Here is a 23,455-nt window from a genome sequence, read left to right as displayed (position 1 = left end):
TCTATCCTTCCAACCGCCCGGCTCCCTTTGCTCTGTGGGTGGCTGGTCCTATTTATAGAGGCCCTGGTCCTCTTCCCAAATATCAAGCGGGAAGGGAGCCAACAATGGCGGGCTAATTTGAAGGGGGCAGCTAGTATCAGCTATCCTGACAAAAGTAGTCTTCGCCTGCGCAAAGCTCTCGTGATGACGCCGTCTTGGGCTCCACGGTGACCTCCGTCTCGTAGTCCTCCTGGTCTTGGTCTCGTTGCACCGAAACGGCAACCTTTGCCTGATGCCTCGGTACTCCGCGGCTGCACTTGCCCCCTTTGCACCAAAGAGGAAGGGAGGACACTGCGCGGGCTGGCACCCGCCTGGCGCCCCCGGTCGTCATGGCTTGCGTCACGGGCACCTCGTGAGGTACCCCGCCTTGATCTCTCTGCCTCCTCGTGAGCCAGCCTGACGAGGCCGCGCCTGAGGAAGCTCCGCGTCATCCGCCCCGCGAGGCTTGGCCCCTCGCGAGGGTCTTGGGTTTGTGTTGGTGAAGATGGGCCGCGTTGGGCCCCCCTTTGAGCCACGCCGCAGGCCGCAGGCAGGCAAGTCTGGGGAGCCCCATTCCCAGAACACCGACAGTAGCCCCCGGGCCCAAGGCGCGCCCGGACTTGGCCTTGCAAGGAGGCGGAAGGGCAAGAGCGAAGCGCCGCGGGCCCTAACAGCCTGCGGCCTTGGGCGCCGCGTGGCGGTTGATTGGACGTGGGCGTCTCCACTTCCCCATGGTGCCTCGGCAACTGCACGGATTGGACAAGTCCCTGCATGCAAAGTGGGTCATGATTACCTGCAATCGTGGAGGTAGGCGGTTGGCCTTCGCCAGCCATAAGTACGGAACAACGCGCGCCCTTCCAGTCCATCCCTCCTTGCTTCTCCTTCCCGATCCTTGCTCCGTCTTGCTACGATGGCTCCGATCCGCCGGTTCTCGACGGCAGAGAAGGGAAAGGCTCCCCGAGGGGAACCAGACCCACTCCCGCCGAAGAAACGGCTCGCCCCCCGTGGCCCGGACGAGGGGGCCCTTCAGGTGGTGTCGAGGCCTTGGTGCGAGCGGGTGCTGCCGGGGTTCCCGCTGCCATTGTACGCCCACGTCGAGGGCCCCGAAGGAGCTGATGCTGACCGCCATGGGCGGTGCCGCCATCAGCGCCGACGGGTCACGAAGGTGTGGGTCGTCCCCCCTGGGGTCCACACCGAGGGCTCCTCCGAAGAGTTCGCGCTCCACGTCGCCATTCCTCTTCAGTCTTGGATCCACCTTCCTCCCTTCTTCGCCTCCATCATCCCGCAGGGGGAGCCCCTGGAGCTCTGGCTGCAGCACGCCGGCTGCAGCACCCTCGCGGCCGAGGCAGAGGTCGCGGTCGTTGCCCCGGGCGAGGTCTTCATGACTCGGGGCTGGAGAGAGATCGCCCGGGTTTGCAGGGTAAGGGGCGTCTTCGCGGTCCACTTGGATTATGACGGTGCTTCGGTGATGCTCTTCAAGGTCTTCGATGCGAGCGGGCGCCGGCTGGAGTGCTGCCCCGGGGAAGGTGGCCAGGACCCTGCCACGACGAGGACTGGGCCCGCCAACCGCTCCCTTGGCGGCTCCTCCGGCGGTGGAGGCGTCGGAGGCTCCAGCGACTCCGGCGAGCTCTTCGCGACTCCAGAGACGAGCGACGACAGCTACGAGCCCCCGAGCCGGCGCCGCTCCTGGAGCAGGGCGGGCTCGTCAGGCCGCCGCCGACTCTGATCTGGATGGGGTTGGCGTCAGTGCTTGACATCCCACTGTTGATGATGGCGTCTTTTGCAGGGTCGCGCGTAGTTTGTGTCCATTTAGGATCTGTTCCCTGCGAGGAATCAAAAACGCGCCCCGTGGGGGGCTTGTAAGGTGACTGTGATCATATTTTGTTAATATAACCCTTGTCGTAGGATTGCACGAGTTCCTCATTCTGTCTTAGCTCAGTCCTCCCTTTCGAGCCTCACGAGGGCTTGGTGCTCTGCGCCGACAGGTCCCAGTCCCAAGGCGGCTTCAGCCGTCGCTGGTATGCCAGGTCGCGATGCCATGGTCAAGGCCAGGAGGTGAGCGACCCGGAGTCCGGTAAGAGCCCATGAGTCGCGATGCTCAGGAGGTCCCCTTTAGCACCCAAGCAGCCGTCGTTTGGTGAGAAAGGAGAGCGGCGTCACTAACACGGGATAGCATTAGGTGCGGGGATGGTGCCACGGCAGCTGGCGCTTTCGGGTGATGACTTATCTCGAGGATCAGGGGCCGCTCTCTAGTGTGTCACCGGGTCCGTGCATCGGCAGGCGCGAGGTTGCTCGGCGAGGTCCCTGTGTGTCTCTCCCCTCTCGCCTTTGCTCCCCTTTTTGCTGTACGTCCTCGGGTCCCGGCCCTCGAGCGAGTCTCAGCCGTCGCTGGTATGCCAGGTCGCGATGTCGTGGTCAAGGCCAGAGGGTGAGGGCTGGAGAGCCAGTAGGAGCCCTGAGTCGCGATGCTCAGGCGCCCCCCTTTAACGTGCAAGCGGTTCGCGCGGATGAGAGCGCAGGTGACACCGCAAGGGCCTCGCCTGACGCAGCCCCTTCAGGAGGTCCTGCAGGTCCATCATAGAAAAAACAAGGGGTTGCCATGACAATTGACAGTCAGCCGTTGGTTGCTTCCGAGGGGTAGTGAGGCACTGAAGGCTTGACGAGGTGACGCTATGCGGGGCTGCCGCGGCCAGAGCTCAGCCATCCAGGTTTGTCGGCGTTGCAGGGACGGACCCATGCGCAAGCGTCGTGCCGTTTGGGAGCAGCTCCGTTAGTTGGCGTCAGTTGAGCAGGCAACTAGGTAGAACACATTAGCCGCGAAGGAGTGGATTCGTTCAAATAGATGCTGGGAATGCGGACATCACTGGGTCAGGCCCGAGCGACTTGGGGGGTCATGCAGCCCGAGGGGCGCCCCCAACAAGGTAAGCTAACAACATGGAATAAAAAAGGGATACACGCCGCAGGGACGGACCCACGCGGCCTGGGAATAATGCAGCCCTGGGGGGCGCTCCCAGCGGGAAATAAAACTCGAAAGACGTCACCTGATGATGTTGAGGACGAAGGAGCGTTGATGTAGCAGGCTCGGTGGGCTGCGGGAGCCGATCCTCACGAGCCCCCAGGCCCAGGGGCCTCGGGAGGCTCCGGAGGCGCTGGCGGCTCCTCACGGGCCATCTCCATCCTTGCCAGGGCTGCAGAACGCCTGGCCTCTCGTGCCCCCGTGATGCCCCTCATGAGGCGCTGGTACGTGTCAGCCGCGTTCGGCAAGCCGTAAGGCATGCGAACGTAGCTGTGGGGTGGGCCTCCGCAGCGCCCCACTCGCGAGGGCCAGAGGCGCTCCAGAGAGGCGACTCGGTTGAGCCCTGGTATGTCGATGCAGATGCGCAGCCCACCATCCTTGCCTGGATGGGGAGCCACTGCTGGTAGGCGGCGGCCGCCTTTCATGACTCTTGACTCCTGTAGCTCCTGAATGGCCTTGCTGACGAACTCCTGGGGGTCTGGGTCTCCTTTCCTTGCTCCTTCTTGAGGGAAACGTGCTTCGAAACACGCCTCCAGGTGGTGCCCAAGCGCCTCCCTCGTGACACTAGCTAGGTCAGTGGCCCTCCAGGGGAGAGCCCCCAAGCCCTGCCTGAGGAGGGCGCCGGGCGCGCTTTCCTATGCGATGGAAGGAGGTTCCCCCTGGGCAGGCGCGGGCCCAGAGGGGCTTGCCTCCTGAGTGGTCGGGCCGGACGATGTCTTCTTCTTCTTAGGGGCGGTCTCGGGAGGCCTCCTGCTTCCACGATCCGGGTCTTCCAGTGACGCGGCTTGAAAGGCTCGTTCCAGGGAACACACCGCGTCCTTCTCTTCACATGGCACCGTGATGACTCCGCCGCTTCCTGGCATCTTGAGGACGTTGTAGCCGTGGTGAGTTATGGCCATGAACTTGGCCAGCGCTGGGTACCCAAGGATGGCGTTGTACGGCAGGCGAATGTGAGCGACGTCGAAGTCGATAAGCTCGGTGCGGTAGTTGTCGCGCGCCCCGAAGGTGACAGGGAGGCGGACCTACCCAATCGGGACCGTGGAGCCGTCGGTGATACTGGAGAAAGGCTTGGTTGGCTGAAGCTGGCTGTAGGGCACTTGGAGGTTGTTGAATGTTTTCACGGACAGGACGTTGAGCCCTGCCCCGCCATAGATGACGGTCTTGGTGACCACCACGTTGCTGACGATCGGGGAGCAAAGCATCGGGAGAACTCCGGCTGTAGCCGCACACTTGAGCTGATCTGCTGAGCTGAACGTGATTGCGCATGCCGACCACCTGAGAGGGCGCGTGGCTTCGAGTCTGGGGAGGACTGCGTTCACTTCGCGGGCGAACTGCTTGAAGATGCGCTGAGAGGCTAGGGCTTGTGCCCGCCCAGGATGCAGGCGATCGCGCGCGGCTCCTGGAAGCCCCCAGCCCCCTCGTCCTGGTGGCGGTCCTCGTTTCTCCTTGGCTGCGCGGCAGCGGTGGGAGGCCTGCGTTGCCTTGCGGTCGATCCTCGTGAGGCTGATCCCTCCAGCCTCCCTCGCGAGGCGGGTCTTGCCAGCGATCCTCGCGAGGTTAATCGCGACACCCTTGGCACGGGCCACGGTCTTCCCAGCTCCTGCGTTCCTTCCTCCTCCTCGGCCGTAGCCCCAGTCACTGCGGTCAGGGCGACGGCCGATCCTTCCTTCTCGCACGGCTCGGAGCTCTTGACATTCGTTGGTGTTGTGGGTGTGGAGGTCGTGGTACACACAGTACCGGCTGCCCTTGGAAGGTTCGGGCTGATCTCTGCCCCGCTTGGTGTCTGGTTCTGCCGCGAGCACGGCAGCCCCCTTGTGCTTCACATCCTTGGCCTTGGGCTTCTTCTCTTCTGGGTCTGCGGCATGCAGCTCGAGGAGGGAGAGGCGCCCTTCCTCGGCCCTGGCGCACTTGGTTGCTAGGTTGAACAGTTCCAAGGAAGTGCACAGGTCTTCATGCATCGCTGTAGGATCGAAAGTATGTCTAGAGGGGGGGTGATTAGACTACTTGACCAAATAAAAACTTAACCTTTTCCCAATTTTAGTTCTTGGCAGATTTTAGCTATTTTAGGACAAGTCAAGCAATCATCACACAATTCAAGCAAGCATGCAAAGAGTTTATGGGCAGCGGAAAGTAAAGCATGCAACTTGCGAGAATGTAAAGGGAAGGGTTTGGAGAATTCAAACGCTATTGGATACACGGATGTTTTTCCCATGGTTCGGATAGGTGGTGCTATCCTACATCCACGTTGATGGAGACTTCAACCCACGAAGGGTAACGGTTGCACGAGTCCACACAGGGCTCCACCCAAGGGCAACGGTTGCGCGAGTCCATGAAGGGCTCCACCCACGAAGGGTCCACGAAGAAGCAACCACCCACAAAGGGTCCACGGAGAAGCAACCTTGTCTATCCCACCATGGCCATCGCCCACGAAGGACTTGCCTCACTAGCGGTAGATCTTCACGAAGTAGACGATCTCCTTGCCCTTACAAACTCCTTGGTTCAACTCCACAATCTTGTCGGAGGCTCCCAAGTGACACCTAGCCAATCTAGGAGACACCACTCTCCAAGAAGTAACAAATGGTGTGTAGGTAATGAACTCCTTGCTCTTGTGCTTCAAATGATAGTCTCCCCAACACTCAACTCTCTCTCATAGGATTTGGATTTGGTGGAAAGAAGATTTGAGTGGAAAGCAACTTGGGAAGGCTAGAGATCAAGATTCATATGGTAGGAATGGAATGTCTTGGTCTCAACACATAAGTAGGTGGTTCTCCCTCAGAACATATGAGTTGGAATGATGTGTGTGTTCTGATGGCTCTCTCACTTAATGAGAAAGAGGTGGAGGGGTATATATAGCCTCCACACAAAGTCCAACCCTTACACACAATTTACCAATCTCGGTGGGACCGAATCAGAAAACTCGGTCTGACCGAAATAGTAAACCTAGTGACCGTTAGGAATTTCGGTGGGACTGACATGCAACTCGGTAGGACCGATTCGGTTAGGGTTTGGGCATAACATAATCTCGGTGAGACCGATTACACAAACTCGGTGAGACCAAATTTGGTAATTAGCTAATGAGAGAGTTGGTCAGGCAAACTCGGTGGGACCGATTTGCTCTTTCGGTGAGACCGAGTGGAACTCGGTGAGACCGAAAAGTTACAAAGGGGAAACACTAAGTTTACATTGCAATCTCGGTGTGACCGATTCGCTCTTTTGATGGGACCGAAAAGTTACGAAAGGGAAACAGAGAGTTTGCAACCCCATCTCGGTGGGACCGAGATCCTTATCGGTAGAACCGAATTGCTAGGGTTTGGCAGTGGCTAATGACAAGTGAAACTCGGTGGCGCCGTTTAGGAAAAATCGGTAGGACCGAGTTTGGCTTAGAGTTTTGGTCATTTGTGGATATGGGAAAGTAGTTGAGGGTTTTGGAGCATATCACTAAGCACATGAAGCAAGAGGCTCATTAAGCAACACCTCATCCCTCCTTAATAGTATTGGCTTTTCCTATGGACTCAATGTGATCTTGGATCACTAAAATATAAAATGAAGAGTCTTGAGCTTTTGAGCTTGAGCCAATCCATTGTCCTTAGCATTTTGAGGGTTCCACTTTCATATCCATGCCATGCCAATCATTGAGCTTTCCTGAAATAATCATCTTGGAATAGCATTAGCTCAATGAGCTATATGTTGTTATGAATTACCAAAACCACCTAGGGATAGTTGCACTTTCAATCGCCAACTCCTCCTTCATCTTGACGTCGCGCACGCCGTCGGAGAAGGCCAAGATGATGGCCTCCTCAGTCACCTTGGGAATCTTGAGGCGTGCGTTGTTGAAGTGCTGGATGTACTTCTGCAGGGTCTCCCCGGGCTGTTGCTTGATGCGGTGCATGTCGCTCACGGCGGGTGGCCGGTCGCGAGTGCCTTGGAAGTTGGCGATGAAGCGGGTGCGCATCTCGTCCCAGGAGGAGATTGTGCCTGGAGCCAGGTGCGGGCCCCGTCCTTGAGTGCCATGGGGAACCAGTTCGCCATGACCTTCTCGTCTCCATTGGCAGCTTCGATGCCCAGCTCGTATAGCTGGAGGAACTCCGCAGGGTTAGCCATGCCGTCGTAGCGAGGAGGCAAGTCTGGCTTGAAGTTGCTGGGCCACGCGATGTTGCGCAGCTCGGTGGTGAAGGCGCGGCAGCCTGCTGTGGCCACGGGAGGCCTTGGATGACGGGGAACTTGGTCTTGCATGTCCCCACGCGCTGCAGCTGGGAGCAGCGCGGGGTCTTGATGCGCGGGAGCAGGAGCATGGTCGCGACGTGCTGGAGCAAGGAGCGCCCGGGCAGCTTCCTGCGGGCGAGGGACTTCCTGACAGCTCTGCTCTTGCTGCGCTGGCGCCTGACGGAGCGTGTTCCGCCCAGGGGCCAGGCGCCTTGGAGCCATGGCGCCTTCCTGAGGAGGAGGCGGCCGGGGCGCCGCCAGAGCTTCATTGCCCGCGCGGGGCGGGGTGCGGTGCAGTGGAAAGGACGGCGTAGGAGAGCCCCCTGCGGCGCGGACGAGCTCGGCGACGCGGTCGAGCCATTCTTCGTAGACGTCGTCGACGGGATGGTAGCGCAGGAGCTCGTTCGCCGCGATGAGTGCAGCCCGAGCCTCCATGAGCGCGCGGAGCACGCGGGATGAAGAACCAGCTGGGGTGAGCGAGGGAGTTGCGGTGCGGCCGTTTTGCCGCACGGACGGATGCTGGGACGATGCTTGTTGCTCGTCCCCCGCCGGGCCGGTGGCGGCGTTGACGGCAGGCGACGGGGAACGGCGAGGACGCCCGCCGACAGGGGCCGTCTGGGCGACGCGGGAAGCGAGCGCGGCCCGGCGCTCAGCGCGGGCCCGACGAGCGTCAGACATGGGCGTGATGGTCGGAGGAGAACGGGGTGGTGGAAGACGAATCCCGGCACACCCCTACCTGGCGCGCCAAATGTCGGATTTCGGGTTCCGATAGACCCTTGAGGTTCGAACACTGGGGTGCACGTGGAGATTTCGCCTCCTACCGACCTGCACCCCTCCGCCTTGCTAGGATATGAACTATGGAAAGAACAACACAAGAGACGCAGGGTTTATACTGGTTCGGGCCACCGTTGTGGTGTAATACCCTACTCCAGTGTGTGATGTGGTGGATTGTCTCTTGGGCTGATGATGATGAACAATACAAGGAAGAACAGCCTCGCGAGGGTTTGTTCTTGGTTGGGGTGATGAACTACTGGGAGGAGCTCAGTCACCTTTCTCTCTCTCTCTCTTTCTGATCTTCTCTATCCTTCCAACCCCCCGGCTCCCTTTGCTCTGTGGGTGGCTGGTCCTATTTATAGAGGCCCTGGTCCTCTTCCCAAATATCGAGCGGGAAGGGAGCCAACAATGGCGGGCTAATTTGAAAGGGGCAGCTAGTATCAGCTATCCTAACAAAAGTAGTCTTCGCCTGCGCAAAGCTCTCGTGATGACGCTGTCTTGGGCTCCACGATGACCTCCATCTCGTAGTCCTCCTGGTCTTGGTCTCGTTGCACCGAAACGGCAACCTTTGCTTGATGCCTCGGTACTCCGCGGCTGCGCTTGCCCCCTTTGCATCAAAGAGGAAGGGAGGACACTGCGCGGGCTAGCACCCGCCTGACGCCCCCGGTCGTCATGGCTTGCGTCACGGGCACCTCGTGAGGTACCCCGCCTTGATCTCTCCACCTCCTCGTGAGCCAGCCTGACGAGGCCGCGCCTGAGGAAGCTCCGCGTCGTCCGCCCCGCGAGGCTTGGCCCCTCGCGAGGGTCTTGGGTTTGTGTTGGTGAAGATGGGCCGCGCTGGGCCCCCCTTTGAGCCACGCCGCAGGCCGCAGGCAGGCAAGTCTGGGGACCCCCGTTCCCAGAACGCCGACAACATGAAAACGTGATGATGCAATGCACATGATGACATGAGAAGATGCAACACGCAAGCAAATGACAAGCCAACAACAGCAAATAAGCGGAGGACACCTGGCACATCGGTCTCGGGGAATTACAACACTCCACCACTACGAGAGGATCTTGTCCCGAGATCTAGAATGGCACCGGAGGGAAAACGGAAGAGATAAAGAAGTGGTAAAACTAAGTTGCTCCTTTGACAAATCAGTGAAACCAACGAACCTTGAAAAGGTTAAGCCATTTCGAGAAAAGAATACAATGGAGAAGAACGAAGCTGAAAAACACTCCGTTAAAAAAAACAAGGAAGAACAAATTCGAACATCTCTCCGGTTGGAAAGATATGCAAGGCTTGATAAAATGAAGAACTTGAGCAGCGGGCACACAATCCGGTTAAATGGATAAGCACGAAAAGAACATGATATTTGAGCAAACGAGATGATGGGTGAATATAGCAGCAATACAAAGCCTCCGAAAGACATGAAAGAATAGAAGTTGGATCGTCGGAACAAAAGAACGGAGAAGAAAACAACATCTTCTACCTCCGATGAGCTTGAAAAGCATTTTAAAGAGAAGGGTCGCACGGAGTTGTTGGAAAACCAACAACTAAAAGAATAAGCTTGATATGGTCTTAAGGAATGCATCTCAAATTGTGAGGTGACAACCTGCCACTCACGGGAAAAGAATTGGATTGATAAGAACAAGGAGACGAGAAAGCTATATCATCAGGAGGATAAAAGAAGAACTTGGGTCATTTATAAGCACCATAATAGCAACAAACCTTAGAGAAGGCTTTAGGTGAAGTATAAACCCAAGATAACTCCAAAGAAGAGATTGATGGATTTAAAATACCTCATTCTTAACAACATGTGAATCATGAGACATGAACTCAAATTATCAAGAATGACATAATACCACCTCGAATGATACGGTTGAAAGAATTGCACTTTAAAAAACAAGATAAAGAATACTTGAGCTCCTCTGAAAAGAATCTCAATGAACACTTCGAGAAGGAATTAAATCCTTGGTGAACCATCATGTAGAGCCTCCATGAAGAATTCCGGTAACAAAAGAATGATCAAACGAAAGGAAAGATAAGTACAGAACACAAGGTGAAGCCTTGCAATGCTTAGATGGATCTTCGCAATGAAATAATTGAGAAAACTTGGAACTCCGGGAAAAGAATAGATAAAGCATCTCGAACCGAGAATTTGATGAGCCTCCGGAATAAAGAATTAATCATTTGGGTGAATCAAGAATAAGAATTATGTTATGCTCCTCCTTCACCAATTAAATTGATGATGAGCAAACGGATTGCATACAACTTATTCTCGAAGAAAGGATTAGGATAGATACGGCGCCAACTTGAGAAGGTCTTCAACTAACCACCGGTGGAATCGAAACAATGAATGAATTGGTATGATAAAGAAGGAAGAGAAATCTTAAACGAACCACCATAAGGATTGAAAAAGAACGAATAAAAGATAACGAATCACCGGGAAGAATTATGAAATGAACGAAGATGCTTGAGAGGATTAAGATACATGAGAACGAAGAGATCACGAGCCGATTAAAGATCACTTGAACGAAGCACCGGTAAAATTGGAGAATGATAGCTGAAAGCTGAGAATGAATAATCCCGAAATGATGGCCTTCGGAGAATCAAACTGAAAAGACTCCTGAATTACTCCGGATGGGTGAGAAAGAATTCTGACAATCGAAAAAAATTATGAGAGGATGGCAACAATCTCGAATGATGAATCTTGAAGAGAATGGAGCAAGGTTGAAAGAAGAATCTTCTTCGGTCTCCCAAACTGAGAATGACAACGAGAAATACCATCATGACTTATTTAGGCACTCCGGAAGAATCAAAATGAAGAGGTTGAGCCAACGATGAAAAGAATTTGAAAGATCTTGGAGAAACCCTCTGACTGATGAAAATTCATTCTTACGTCACACTTCGAAAAGAAATTTGGATAGCTCCGGGAAAATAAGAAGAGTCAGGTAAGATCCTAGAAAAAGACCTGTGGGTTAGGGCCCACTCAAAAGAAACACCATAGAACGATTGCTTGGAAGAGAGATTTGTACCGGTTAAATAAAATGACTTGAATGAGATAACAACCTCGAAATAACTTGAATGGATCGAGAATGTAACCATGAGTCTTCTGAGATATCTTCAGCACTCCGAAACAATTGAATAACGAGAAGTGAATGATAAAGAGGTGCACCGGCATGAGAAGGTATTTGAAACGAGGAAAAAGGGATATGAGATCAACACCGAAAGATTAATTTGAATCCACCGGAGAAGAAAACGAGTGAAGAGTGACAAACTTGAAGCTCCGTTAGAATCTTCATGAGAATCACCGGGTAAGAACATGAAGGAAAAGAATGGAGAGACTTCACATGAATAAAAAGATAATTGATTAAGAAATCTGAGTCCTTGAAGAAACAAGGGTGGGAGGGCGGGAAAAACAAAGGCAACTTGGAGACGGATGAAACAAACACCGTTCAAAAGAAACTGATACTTGATCTTGCGGATGTTGAAATGACCGGATCCACTTGAAGAGAAGCACACCGGTGAAAAGGATTGACATGACAAACTCGATGATCGAGAAGGATTAGTATTCACATAGAAATATGAGAACACCGCTTAGGAAAAGTATGGAATCAACACTTGACTTCGAAGCAACTCGAATACCACAACTCAGAACAAAACAAAGGATTGGCTTGCAAAATAAGCCAGAACAAACATATGATAGAGATTTCGTCCGAAGTTTTCGTGGTGGGGCCTACACGGGCTCGATCGTAGAGCACCATCATGTACAAGGCAGTGCACATGACATACGAAGCGTCCCCGAGTCGGCATAGCCAAGGACTCTTTAAGACACAACGAGACCACTGTAAAACCAACCGTGGATAGGCGGACCACTAGACGTCGAACCCCATTTTCATATCATACATCTGTTGGAAAGATATCCTAAGAGCTACTTGAATTCCCACTTATAAACTCCCGAAATTTTCCGGTTATGCAATCAGGTGTTGGGGATACAGGGGAAGCATAATATCTCACCCAAAACTACCAAATCCTACATCCACCTGTATCCATCCTTCAACACATAACCAAGAAACATTCGGAAATCATTTACCTCAACCTTCGAAAAGCATCCGTTATACGAGTTATGGCAATACTCCCGAACTCCCGCCCCAGTACTGGGTGGCGTCGAGGTTATCTCACCAACAACTGCATAAAAGAGATTTTCGATGTCGGCGAAACTAAACTCAGGTATTCTAGAACTGCAACGATAAAATTGTGACGACAACACCTCGGAGCTCAACTCCCCGGGACAATGCCACAACCCCTAAATGACAGGAGGCACCAAGAACAATGTTCTCGTCACAAAACCATCGGAACGATTCCAAGATACCTGCGTGATCCTAAAATTTTTTTAGTGAAATTTGAGAAGAGAAGAGTCAAAACTCTACGTCAGGATGCCTCACTAGAGCGACGAAGGGACTGAGGAGTAAAAAGAAGTCCTAACTCTCCGATGTATATAATTCCTAAATGACTCAAAACATTTCTAGACTCAATAACGCCAGCGATTCGATCAAGGAGGGGACTCCTAAGGTCGGGGAAGGCTCTGATTACCAACTTGTAACGCCCTCGATGCGGCTATATCTCCCACGTGTCGAAGCACGACTTAGAGGCATAACCGCATTGAAAGAAATGTCGCAAGTGAGGTAATCTTCGTAAACAACCCATGTAATACAATAGGGGAAAAGATACATTGTTGGCTTACAATCGCCACTTCACACAAATACATGAATACAGCACTACAACATCCAAATACAATCAAGGTCCGACTACGGAACCAAAATAAAAGAAGAACCCCAAATGCGACAAGGTCCCCGATCGACCCCAACTGGGCTCCATTACTGATCAACTAGAATGAAACAACACAAAGGACAAGATCTTCATCGAGCTCCTCCTTGATCTTGGTTGCGTCACTTGCTCGGTAACATCGGCACCTGCAAACTGGTTTTGGAAGTAACTGTGAGTCATGGGGATTCAGTAATCTTACACCCTCGCGATCAAGACTATTTAAGCTTATGGGTAAGGTAAAAGGTATGAGGTGGAGCTGTAGCAATCGACTAGCATGTTTGGTGGCTAACATACGCAAATGAGAGCGAGAAGAGAAGGCAAGGTAGGGTCGATAAAACTATGACCAAGAAGTGATCCTAGAACAACCTACGTCAAGCATTACTCCAACACCGTGTTCACTTCCCGGACCTCGCCGAGAAGATACCATCACGGTAACACACGCGGTTGATGTATTTTAATTAAGGTCAACTTCAGGTTTTCTACAACCGGACATTAACAAATTCCCATCTGCCCATAACCGCGGGCACGGTTTTCGAAAGTTCAAAACCCTGCAGGGGTGTCCCAACTTAGCCCATCACAAGCTCTCACGGTCAATGAAGGATATTCCTTCTCCCAAGACAATCCGATCAGGCTCGGCATCCAGGTTACAAGACATCCTCGACAATGGTAAAACAAGTCCAGCAACACCGCCCGAATGTGCGGACAAATCCTGATAGGAGCTGCACATATCTCGTTCTCAGGGCACACTCAGATGAGACATCCTACGAGTAAAACCAACCCTCAAGTTGCCCCGAGGTGGCCCCGCAGTCTACTCGGTCGGACCTACACTCAGAGGAGCACTAGCCCGGGGGGGTTAAATAAAGATGACCCTTGAGTCTGCAGAACCCAAGGGAAAGAAAAGGCTAGGTGGCGAATGGTAAAACCAATGTTGGGCATTGCTGGAGGAGTTTTATTCAAGGCGAACTGTCAAGGGGTTCCCATTATAACCCAACCGCGTAAGGAACGCAAAATCCAGGAACATAACACCGATATGACGGAAACTAGGGCGGCAAGAGTGGAACAAAACACCAGGCATAAGGCCGAGCCTTCCACCCTTTACCAAGTATATAGATGCATTAATTAAATAAGAGATATTGTGATATCCCAACAAATATCCATGTTCCAACAAGGAACAACATAGCCATGTTCCAACAAGGAACAAACTTCAGTCTTCACCTGCAACTAACAACGCTATAAGAGGGGCTGAGCAAAGCGGTAACATAGCCAAACAACAGTTTGCTAGGACAAGGTGGGTTAGAGGCTTGGTTTAACAACATGGGAGGCATGATAAGCAAGTGGTAGGTATCGCAGCATAGGCATAGCAAAAGAGCAAGCATCTAGCAAGCAAAGAAGGAAGTGATTTCGAGGGTATGGTCATCTTGCCTGAAATCCCGCAAGGAAGAAGAACGAGTCCATGAAGAAGACAAACGGACGTAGTCGAACGGTTCCTCACCAACGCGACGTAATCGGAACCAACCCGAAGAAGCAACACCGGAAAGAAGAAAACAACATAGTAAACAACCACCACATAATCATGGCATGATGCAGAATCAAGTATGATGCCTGTCCAGTTTAAAGAGGCATGCCATGGCAAAATGCACAAGCAATCCTACAAATTAAGTAGAGCTCAATATGCAATGGGATGCATATTGACGGAACACCACATTCGAGTTACTTAGTTCGATCTCGTTTATGTACCCAATAAGATTATATGTTGTTTAGCATGGCAAGGGGTGAAGCAAAGTAAAACTACCTACCTAGTCAAGTTTAAATAGGCCGGAAACAACAAACAACAAATCCGGAAACTCCTCATGAGCATATTTTGGTTATGGTACTGTTCTGCCCTAAACACAATTTTAGAGTTATTAAACATGCAAAACAAGTACACCATGTTAAACTAGGCATTTTTCCACCCCATTTACATAGAAAGTTTATTAAATTCGGAGTTACGGTTATTTAGTTATGAATTAAAGCATTTTAACATGACATAGGAGCAAATTTAAACAAACATCATTTTAGACATTTTAAACATGGATGAAAGTGGCATATAATTAACCTACACATAATTCTAAGCATTATTCATATGTAATTCATTTTAATCCGATGCACCAATTGGGAGTTATTATATGCATGTTGCCTGGGACTTTTCTGTAAAACAGTAAAACCTGAGATATAAAACAAATCGGCCAGGACTGGAAAAAAATGTTCCTGGGCTGGAACTGGCCGGCCCAACAGTGGAAGGGGGAAAAATGAGGCGCTGGGGATGGCCTCACCTTGGGCCAAGCCCAGATCGGGGGGAGAGGCCCAGGCAGGCCGGCTCTGGAGGGGAATCAGGCCGGCCTTGCCGCTGGATGCGGTCAACGCGAGCGGCTGAAGAGGTTCGTCTCTGCTCGAACGGAACAGAGGAGCGGCACGGCGAGGAACTCCGGGAAGGCGTGGTGTCTTGCGAGGCGGAGAAGGCGAGGGGGAGGCCGGATCTGGTGGGTCGGTGCTGAGATCGGCCGGTCTTGAAGGAGAACGAGGCGCGGGAGGCAGCTCGAAGCAGAGGGATGCGGCTCCAAACGCGGGACGGTGGAGGGACTAGGTGGGACGCACGCTGGCGAGACAAGCGAAGGCAGCGGCGATGCAGGAGAGCGACGCCGATGAACTTGGCGCGCCAGGGAGGTAGGGGTTGCAGCCGCGGTTGAGGAAGGGGCGCTGGGAGGCAGCGGACCCGGCGAAGTCGGTGGCGGCGCGACGAACTGAGGAGGCGACGGCCTCGGCTCCAGCCTCCAGCCTCGGCTCGCAGGTGACCAGGGCGGCGCTGCTCACCTCCATGGACGGACGCCCATGGCTGCTCTCCTATCCAGGACGAGAGAGAGAGAGAGATGAGAAGGAAGGGAAGGTAGGGAGGCGAGGTGATGAGCGGGAGGAGCGCGATGCCTCGGGTGCCTGGCTGCCGATGCAGACAAACGGGACGACGTGGCTCAGCTGCTGGTGGAGCTCAATGACGGAAGGAGCTCTGGTGGTGCTGCGGCTTGCGGCGGGAAGCGGCTTGCTGGGGATTTGGGCGCTCGCGAGACGGCGTGGTGATCTGGTAGGAGCTCGAGGTGGGGAGGCCGAGAGGGATTTTTAGATCACGGGCGCGGCGTGGTTGGTTGGGCACGGAGAGCAAGGGGAAAAATGGCGATGCCTGGTAGGTGGATCAGGAGGGGAGCTGGTGGTTGGCTGGATCAGGAAGGATCCTGATGTAGATGGTGGGAAAAGTGGCGGCGGCGGGTGAGGGGATGGATGGGACAAGTGCCCTAGGTTTTAGGGTTTGTCCAAAATAGTCTAGGAGTGGACTATATATATGGAAAAGAGGGAAGTTTAGGGGCTAATCCGTCCCTCCAATTAAAATCGAGCGGTCGAGAATAAAACACTAGGAAATCCAAATAAGAAAATGGTGATGTTTTGTAGACGTTTGGGGATGATGCGGACACAACGGTGACGACTGCTCGGGTCGGGTTCGGGACAACTTCCGGACGTGCGCGAGGGGTTCGATGCACTGAGAAGAGAGGGTTTCGGACCGTGCGGTCGCATCAGACAACTCCAGAAGCGAAGAGGGGAAGGAGGATGGACTAGGTGGGTTGTGGCGAGACTGCAAGGGGGAGAAGAGAGAGAGAGGGCCCAGCATCTGTTTTCGGAGACCGAAAATGTCCGACATTAGACCGGCTATAATGCCGCTATAGTTATCCGTTGGGGCATCAAAAGATCTCCGAATGCGGTGAAACTTGACAGGCGGTCTATCTACACTATAATAAGACCACACGTCAACTCTCATACCATTCCGAGAACATTTTCTGGCCACTTATAAAATACTATTTCGGACATGCCGCGGGCGCGTGCAAGTGTGTCTGGGCTCAGAACGGACAACGGAGAGAACGAGGAGGCCGGGACGGATGCAAGTTTTGAAAACATGATGATGCAATGCACATGATGACATGATAAGATGCAACACAGAGGCAAATGACAAGCCAACAACAGCAAATAAGCGGAGGACACCTCGCACATCGGTCTCGGGGTGTTACATCTAGTCCCCGTTCGGGCAGGATTAACCTCCTTTAGTGGTGAAGCCCTGGCGGAAAATTTCCCAAACCCTTCAGAAGGGGAGCAAGTGTGCTTTGTTTCCTTTTTATTAAGAGGCATTGGGTTTCCAATCCATCCTTTCCTCCGAGGTCTCCTGGAGTACTATGGCATCCAACTACACAACCTTACACCAGGCTTTATTCTGCACATCGCGGGCTTCGTCACTCTTTTCGAGCTGTTCCTAGGCTGTGAGGCCCATTTTGAATTATGGAGGAAGCTTTTCAGCCTCGTCCCTCGCTCCCAAAAGGGATCCATATTCAAGGAGGGCGGCGCCAAAGTGTGGCGCATAGCCGGGACAGGATACCTACCCGGCACTCCAAAGAAGGCATCCGAAGAGTGGCCCTCAGAGTGGATTTATATTGAAGACGTCATTCTATCTAACCCAATCCGACGAGGCCTACCCGCATTTTCTAGTGCCTCGTTAAAGAAGCGCCACAGCTGGCGCCCCCGAAGCCTCGAGGAAGAAGACAGTGCAAAGGTCCAGATGCTAATGGACAAGATAAAGACACTCGCCCAGTCCGGACTGTCCATAATTGAGGTAATGGCGATTTCCATAACGTGGGGCGTTCAGCCAATCCAATCCAGAGGACTCCCCATGTGGCATTACAACAGAGAGGACGATGCGTCACGATGCGGATGTAAGGGTTCGGACGACTTCGCTGCCTTGGCTGCCATGCTGGCTGATCTTTTTAAGGGGGAGAAAGAGGAATTCACTCGCCTCAAGTGTCAGGATGGCATTTCCATGTACAATCCTCCCAGCTGGGTAAGCCTTCGCTCAGTAATTTTACTTAATGCTCCTCCTGAGTCGTACCCAGCTGAACTTATCCCCACCACTTCTTGACAGGAATGGAGGAAAGTTGTCGCAAAGATCTATAGCCCCGCCCCGCAGCCGGAGGACCATAATCGGGACCTGGATCCCAGATTTGAAGAGGATCTGGACATATCTGTAGAGCTCGAGGAGGGGGTTTTCTATCAAGCGAGTTATGATGGCACGGAAGTGGCCATTATATCCGAGTACCCCAGCCTTCTCCCTTCCTCCCATGTAAGTACCCTGAAGGTGTCTCCTTACAAAGAGTTTTCTCACTGCGCTTCATCCATTGCAATGTCTTGTGTTTTAAAAGGGGCGGTGCTTGTCTCGCCACGCCACGTTGGGATCGTCCTTTAAGAAGGGTACACCGACACAAGGTGGATCTTCAAAAAGAAAGGCGGACAGCGATTCTTCCAAGCTCCGACCTTCATCAAGAAGGTATAGTTTTTTATACGCCCTGCGGCAAACATGCCGAACTGTGATGTTTTTTCTCCTTCCCCATATTCCAGGAAGAGCACTGACGGGACTATATTTGGAGACCTCGCCGAACATATGTCCATCAATCCGACCTCGGACCATGCCTCTAGGGAGAGAGTCGATACGGGTGCCATGCCGGATTATCCTCTCTCCGATGAGTCAGACAATGTATCCGTCACCAACTCCGAGGTGGAGAGTGCCATGAACCATCGATGCCGGAGGGCCGCTGTCGGTGTCAAAACCGGCGGATCTCGGGTAGTGGGTCCCGAACTATGCGTCTAGGCCGGATGGTAACAGGAGGCAGGGAACACGATGTTTTACCCAGGTTCGGGCCCTCTTGATGGAGGTAAAACCCTACGTCCTGCTTGATTAATATTGATGATATGGGTAGTACAAGAGTAGATCTACCACGAGATCAAGGAGGCTAAACCCTAGAAGCTAGCCTATGGTATAATTGTTGTATATGGAGTTGATTGCCTACGGACTACAACCCTCTGGTTTATATAGACACCGGATAGGGTTAGGGTTACATAGAGTCGGTTACAATGGTAGGAGATCTTGAATATCCGCATCGCCAAGCTTGTCTTCCACGCCAAGGAAAGTCCCATCCGGACACGGGACGAAGTCTTCAATCGTATATCTTCATAGTCCAGGAGTCCGGCTGAAGGTATAGTCTGGCTACCCGAACACCCCCTAATCCAGGACTCCCTCAGTAGCCCCTGAACCAGCCTTCAATGACGACGAGTCCGGCGCGTAAATTGGCTTCGACATTGCAAGGCGGGTTCCTCCTCCAAGTCCTTCATAGAAGATTGTAAACACCAAGAGTAGTGTCCGGCTCTGCAAAAATAAGCTTCCACATATTGCCATAGAGAGAATAATATTAACACAAATCAAATCTGCTGACGTATTCTGCAGTGCGTCATCACACTACAGCCAAGTCCTTCACTCGAATTGTTTTCACTCTTCCACCTCAGCGTGTTTTGCGAGGCGGTTTCCTTGGCACGTCTTGTCAAAGCAGAGATCGTGTGCCCCCCTTTTACGGGATTCTCATCAATACGGACGTGGGTAACCCAATCGTGCCTGTTAGCATGTTTTCTTGATTAAAGGCGAGTCCCAAACGGTTACGGGGAGGGCTCCTGGTATTCAACCTTTTATAAAGGGACCAGGGCCTTACTCCTTTTCTCCAATCCCAAAACAAGTTCGCCCGTCGCCTCGAGTTCCAACACCCTAGGCTTCAGATTCCGGGCGCCTCAGACCTTCGACAATGTCCGGTTCCGACCTTCAAGGCCGATGGATGCCCTCCTACATCACGGAGGAGGACGTGCTAAAGTTGAGAGAGGCTAAGTTCTTGACCGCCGAAATTTCGCATAGGTTGCCTGCTCAAAGGCAGGCTATTCCCAGTCCCCAGCCCGGTGAGAGCGTAGTGTTCATGTCTCACTTCCTTTGGGGGTTAGTCTTCCCGATGGATCCCTTCGTGAGGGGGCTGCTGTTTTATTACGGGATGGAATTTCATGACTTAGCTCCGGAGTCCATCCTCCACATTTCCTCATTCATCGTTGTGTGCGAAGCGTTCCTCCGTGTTACTCCTCACTTCGGATTATGGCTCAAGACTTTTGGAGTGGAGCCGAAGATGATCGAGGGACGGCACGCAGAGTGCAGAGGCGCTGTCATAAGTAAGAATGCCGATGCTCCATGGCCCGAGGGCTCCTTTCAAGAGGAGCTCGGCTTGTGGCAACGAGAATGGTTCTATATCACCGCTCCCAGGAGCGCCAAGTGGGCGGCGCCTCCTACCTTTCGCTCGGGTCCCCCATCACGGCTAGCATCATGGGTCAACAAAGGATTAGATTGGGGGTTATCCAAAGACGTGCCCTTGTTGCAGGGCCGCATCAGGGATCTCTTAGAAAGAGACCTCAACTTGGTCAAGGTGACGCAGGTCATGCTGATTCGCCGAACACTGCCCGGCAAACGTCGCTCCCTTTGTCTGTGGGAGTTTAATCCAGAGGGACCACGAGCTCTCCATCATTTTATGGGCGCAACGCCCGTGGAGATGTATAAACTGTTCTTCGGATCACAAATGATGTGTCCGAATTTGACCGAGGACGCAAGCCTAAGCTGCAATCGCCCGGATACCAAAGTAAGTAACCTTGTGCCCGGACCTACTATCCATATAATCGTCATAAACTTGCCCCTAAAGGAGCTGTCCTTTTAAACAGGAGTGGATAGCGAAGGCAAAGCTGATCAGGTGTCCGGCTCCCCTTCCCGAAACCAGGCCGGATCCCATGCTTGTCAGGATGTTGAAGATAATGCCTTTGGAGGGAAGTAAGGGGAAGGACAAGGGAACTATGGCCTCCTCGAAGGAGGCTTCTCCGAAGGGAGGAACCGACAATTCCTCTCCCAAGGGGAAGAAGAGGGCCGCCTCTAACGACCCGAAGACCATGGCCCCGAAGCGGGGGAGAAAATCCTCGTCAGAGGGTCCGACGCCGGGGAGTTCCTCAGCCGAACTACGCCCTCAAAGGGATCAGCCCTCCAGCGAGCCGTAAGTAGAGAGAGGTTTTCCTTTTGAGGGATGAGAGAAATCCTTGATTTATATCTGAGAAGATTAACCGAAATTTTACCTTGTAGCTCGGACCTCAGCCCTTCTCAGCAGAGCTCGTCTTCGGGGGATCTTCCTCCGGAGATGATGGAGAGCGGGACGCCTCCCCCTGCCGTACCTCCTAGCGAGGCGGGCGACCCTGAGGTGTCATCGCGGGGGGTTTCTCTGAATCCGGCAGGGGTGGAAGATAGCTATGTGGCCCCCCAAGGCTCTCCGCGTCCGGCCTTCGAAAGAGGCCATAGGACAAGTCTGGCACCGTCTGGTGCTCGGCCAGAGGAGCTAAAGATTCTGCTGGGGCGAGCTTCCATCTCAGAGGAGCACCGTGCATTGATGGGCATGGTGATTGAAAGGATTTCATCCGCAGAAAGCGGATTGCATGAGGCCGTCAAAAGTTTACTGACGGGTTTTGAGGTACGTTAGATAATGTACACTTTTGTCAGTTGCGCATAAGTAAGGTGCGCCCTGTGTAGATAGTAGCCCCTGAGACTCTGCGCATTGTCAAGAAATGACGGCACGCAGAGGATCATAATCCCAGGTCTAAGATGTCGCCTTTGAATGTAGGTGGCGAGGTGTCCGGAATCAAGCCGAACTGATGATGTGGCCGAACTAAAGCGGCAACTGGACGTGGCAGATGCCGACAGCACGCTTGTCAACAAGCGGCTTGATGAGGCTCAAGGTATGTAATTCTTCGGGCGGCATCAGGTAAGAGGAGCTTCACACTAGTGTCTTACAATGTGTGTGCTCGACGCAGATGGTACGGCCGCCGTGGAGAATCTTAGGGCAGAACTTGCCCGAGCTAAGGAGCAAGCCAGGAAAAGCGATGCGGCTGCCGAGAAGGCCCTTGATGAGCTGAGAGCCGAACAGGCTGCTCATTGCCGAAGCAAGGAGGAGATGGCCGAGATGGCCGAAAAGTTAAAAAGCGCTACCGACCGTTGCAGACTTCTTGAAAAAGAAGACCAGGCGAAACAGACGGACTTAGAGAAGGCCGTTGCCAATGCCACGGACGCGCGCTCTGCGATGAGAGCTGCGAAGGAGGAGCTGCGTCAGGCCAAACAGATTGCGGCTGGAAAGCCCTTTATGCTGCGAAGGAAATTTTGTGATCCGAAGTTTGCTCCGTTGGACCGGATGTGGAGTGTGGAGGATACCTATCTGGACTTGGCAGCGAGTGCTGCTGATGCGACCGAACACTTTCAAGATCAGAAAGATCGCGAAGTGGAAAAGCTTTTTTGGTCGCAGTTTCACAATCCAGAGCGTCCACTGCAGTGGATGATCGTTTGGCTCAATGGGTCGAACTGAATAGGTTGTCTGGACTCGCCATGAAGTACGTCATGGGTCACCTGTGGCCGGGGAGATCGGAGCCGAAGAGTTATTTCAGCTTGGTGCAGCAATTCCATGACGCGGTGCTGCGTATAAATGCAATGAAGAGGTCAGCATGCATAGAGGGCGCTAGGATGGCTCTTTCCCGTGTTAAGACATACTGGGCAGAGATGGAGACCACCGCTGTTGCGTCCCGAGATTCGGACAAAAGCCGAGTACCCTCCGAGCACTATTTTCAGGAAGTTCTTGAAGGTGCTCGTGTAATAGAGACGCAGTGCCCGAAAGATGCTATGTTATGATAGCATATGTATTTATAAAGTAATATTTTGATAAACTGTAGTGGCCTTTTTTATACTTGTGCCTCCAAGTATTGGGAACACCTCCTGTGCGGCCGTTTTAAGATATATATATATATATATATATATATATATATATATATATATATATATATAGAATCTGAAAGATGGCAGTCGTTGGCTTCAGCCCCCACGCACATAGTGCGGGGGTGCTCGCAGAAGACGCATTTTCACACTTAACCCAATGTCTTGGTCCTACAAAGGAGGTGATAGCGCAGCGCGCCAGGCAACCGGACTATAATGCTTTAGCACTTTCACTTAGCCATAGGAGTTTGACAATGAGACTCTTTAGGTAGCTCCTTGGTGGCAACTGCGCTCGTCCGAATTTGGGGCGCGTATGTGCCTGACCGGGAAGCGGCCCTTCGTTAAAGCGGAGGAATCCGATAGATTCCGATAGGTCATCGAGTGGCTGACCAGTCTCACGCTACATCATGACAGTCAGTTTTTGGCTTTCTCTACTGAGGTGCTCGCTCGGCCGAACCGGGGGCACAATCGCAGTAGTTCTCCTGGTGCTACCTTAGCCGATAGAGCGGAACGTAAGGTAGCCGAACTCAGGAGCCGGGCAACCCAACATTTGACCAAAGACATGATTCGGAGCTGATGCATATAATGCCAAAACTCGTGACGCCGAACACTCCCTAAGATGTTCGGTCTTTATGAGTGCGGGCGAAACAACACTCTTTATCAAAAAAAGCCCCTAGTGTCCAGGTACGTGCAAAAATTCTGACGTGGCCACATGCCAAGACGCCAGCCTCCTCCTTGGTTATATCAGAAAGAAAAAACCAGGGGATGTGTAGCAACAAGAGATAGTAAAAAAGGTTTACGCGGGGTCTTAATCTAAAAAGAATCCTTTAGGACGGGTCCCTACTGCACGTCTGCGCCTGTGTCTCCGTTGTGACGTGTCCTGGACGGGCGCCGCACGACGTTCATCTGT

This window comes from Triticum urartu, chromosome 7A, assembly GCF_056163025.1.
Source record: "Triticum urartu cultivar PI428250 chromosome 7A, HENAU_Tu73, whole genome shotgun sequence".
NCBI lineage: Eukaryota > Viridiplantae > Streptophyta > Magnoliopsida > Poales > Poaceae > Triticum > Triticum urartu.
The sequence above is the reverse complement of the archived record's forward strand: the minus strand, read 5'-3'. Positions refer to the sequence as shown.